Here is a 3509-nt window from a genome sequence, read left to right on the forward strand (position 1 = left end):
AAATACCCTACAAAGTCCAGTAGCTAGAAATATCAATAGCTGGGATTAAAATCAAATAGTCTAATTTAGAAACCCTTGTATTTTCCATAACTCTGTATTGTCATTAAACAGGGTTAAGTTCTTTGTCTCAATTAGTAGAAGAATGGAAAGAGTTTAAAAAAAAAAAAAAGAAAGAAAAAGAAAAGAGAAAAGTACATTTTTCAACCATGGGAGAAATGTGATTTGGGGACATTTTTCAAAACATGGAAATCATGGAATAGATTTTTTATAACAATTTTTAAAGGGTTTATTATCTAACTTCAGTCAATATATTAACTTAAGAATATAAACACAAATCATGTAAATTTATTTTGATGATACCATTGGTATGTTTAATATAATACATTTTAAAATAGAGCTTCTTGGGCACCTGGGTGGCTCAGTGAGTTAAGCCTCTGCCTTCAGCTCAGGTCATGATCTCAGGGTCCTGGGATTGCGTCTCTGCTTGGCAGGGACTTGGCAGGGACTTCCTCCTCTCTCTCTCTCTCTGCTTGGCTCTCTGCCTACTTGTGATCTCTCTCTGTCAAATAAATAAATAAAATCTTTAAAAAAAAATAGAGCTTCTTTAAGCTGTAAAGGCAAGAGTACTAGATGATTTTACCTTGAATATTTTATTCCTGACAAATGTAGCTACAAGTTGTTGAACTTTGAGGATTATTCTAGATTTTGTTATTTCAACATAAATAATTAAGACTATAAACGAATGATAACCATGAAGTTCATATAAAAATAAAATAGGACATTTACTTTTTATAGTTTTACTTTCAATTTTTAATATCAGATATGGAAAGTAGTTTTCTGGGCACCTGGGTGGCTCAGTGGGTTAAGCCGCTGCCTTCGGCTCAGGTCATGATCTCAGGGTCCTGGGATCGAGTCCCACATTGGGCTCTCTGCTCAGCAGGGAGCCTGCTTCCTCCTCTCTCTCTCTGCTTACCTCTCTGCCTACTTGTGATCTCTCTCTGTCAAATAAATAAATAAATAAAATCTTTAAAAAAAATAGTTTTCTTCAGAAAAGTTGCTGAGCGCAGTGATGGCTACCCACTCTTGCCCCTCATGCCACCCGTCCTCAATGTACACCTATGTCAAATGGGAATTTCTGAAATCTCCTTCAAACAGAGGTGTATGTTTTGTTCATTTTTATGGGAAGGAAGAAAGAGAATGAGATCTATTCATGCCAGATAAAATATTAGGTGATTTATGCATATAAGAGAATGAGTACCTATATAAAACTTCTGAGGACTAAATGTGGTAATACACACGATGCCCACCTAGTTCAGGGGACACAGTAAGCACTTAATATCTGAGTAATCAGATCAGCTCATAAATATTTATTGTTTGGCAGGGGTGTCTTGGTGTCTCAGTCAGTTAAGCATCTGCCTTTGGCTCAGGTCATGATCCCAAGGTCCTGGGGTTGAGCCCCATATGTTGACACCCCCTCTCCCTACCTCAGGCTCCCTGCTCAATGGAGAGTCAGCTTCTCCCTCTGCCTCTTCCCGGGACCATTCTTTCTCTCAAATAAGTAAAAATTATTTTAAAAATGTTGGTTGGCTAATATGTGTTAAAGATTCAATGCAGAGCAAGAGTGTGCTGTTAATATTATTATTATCTGATCCAATCTTCCTCATGGCAGCCTTACTGAAGTTTTATAAATAAAAACCATGTTAAACAATCATGAGAGACACTAAAGAAGACCTAAAAAATGGAAAGCTGTAACATCACATTGACTTGAGAAGATTCAGTACTGGTTATGTCTCAGATCTTGCTTTTTAGAGATCATAGCCTTGAATATTTCCCGAGTCACCCTTGGGTTAAAATGATTTTGGTAGGTTTTTGGTTTCTTTTTTGTTTTTTTTTTTTGTTTTTCTAATTCCCTAACCACACCCAGCTGTTAAACTCCACTAATTGCAAGGTAGTTGTTCTATGGTTTTCAGCAATGTCATGGGGGCTCAAATTGCTTTATAGAGTAATGGCAACAAAGTTCATCTCCTTTAAAGAAAAGTTCCTGAGGTCAGTGTTCCAGGTTTTTTCCAACCCCAGGAGGGCTTTCACTAGCTTTCTCTTCCTCTCTCCCCATTTCTCTCTGGAAAATTAGTTGGCCTCCACTTTAGCCTCTTCTCTAACGACTCTATCAATGTCTTATCTGCTGCTTTTCATCACAAACTCCACTGTTTCAGAAGGCGTCCTTATTCTTTAAGTTCTCATCACTCTGTTGGAAATGAAGTCAATTCTTGGGAAGGGATTTAGAGCTCTTTGTTCTACACCCTCTTCTCTCCTTGAGTAAATCTCTGAGGCATAATTCTGGAGGTTAGGTTAGGGGTACTGACATATTCTCTTTCCTGTGTGACATCCCCCTTCAGGAGCTGAGTGCTGGATGACTGTGGGGCCAACACCGCCAGGTTCTTCAGGTTGCCTCTCTCTCTTGGTTTTGAAATGCCCACCCCAAGCTTTGCGCAGTGGCAGTATCGTAGCCAATGAGGTTTATCCGAGGCGCGATTATTGCTAATTGAAATGCCCACCCCAGGAGATGGCACACAGATGCTTGGTCCTGGTATCCTCAGGAGATTCATGGCTGAGGCGGAACAGACATCTAAAAAGTGGAGATTCAGTGGAAGAAAGTACTCTCTGCCTCTCAGCCACACTCAGCCCAAACATAGCCTCAGTAACAGGCAGCCACGAACAGGTCACTCTGTCTCTCCTGGGAAGATCACCTTCTGAGTGGGATCCTGGAAAAGAGGAATCCAACCCTGTGCTCTTGGCTTCCCCTGTCCAAGTGGAGCTTATGTCTTGATACCTGGGAAGGAGGAAGGGTTTAAGTCTTGGTTCAAATGTCAGAATTTCTGGCATTTTTTACCAAGTTGTAGTAGATTTTCTTGAACAAATCGTTCTTCACTTGCTATAAAAACCATACTGCCATTTCCAAAGACTTTAAAAAGACTTTCCAAAGACTTTAAAAACGATTATTTAAACAGTTTGCACCAGTAGAGCTGGGAGCGGGTCTGTGGAATCCCTCATGCTGCCAAGGCAGACTTGGAGCTCCCCAAGTTCTTGTTGCTGGTTTGTCAGTCACAAAAGCAAACTCTCATTCTCTGTTGCCGAGCTTCTCGCATATGCTCGTAGTGCATATATTTTGCAGTATGCCTGCTCTCTTTTTCACTGCCTCTGTGAAAATGTGGTTGAGGTGTTACTGTGAACTTTGCTTCATCCTCCACACACATATGCCTATCCATCTGTAAGTACGGCAAAGCACTGCTACATCGGCTCTTCATACACAGATGCCATTAACCGCTCCTTTCCAACTCTGAAGATACTGGATCACAATGGCTTCTGAGCAAATTGTAGGTGGGTCGTACTTTGGTTATAATAAATGGCATAGCTTTAAAGAAAAATATCTTGTTATTTAAAACAAAACTAAATAAACTAAACTAAACTAAAACTAGTCCTGCCTACGTTCCCCTACCTCCTAATCAGTG

The 3509-nt window shown here is 40.0% G+C and overlaps 1 pseudogene; it reads left to right on the forward strand.

Moving 5' to 3' along the window:
• Positions 1 to 2481: 2481 nt before the first annotated feature.
• LOC122914709 lies at positions 2482 to 2613 on the forward strand (annotated as a pseudogene).
• Positions 2614 to 3509: the final 896 nt, after the last annotated feature.

The sequence above is a fragment of the Neovison vison genome, chromosome 7, assembly GCF_020171115.1.
Source record: "Neovison vison isolate M4711 chromosome 7, ASM_NN_V1, whole genome shotgun sequence".
NCBI lineage: Eukaryota > Metazoa > Chordata > Mammalia > Carnivora > Mustelidae > Neogale > Neogale vison.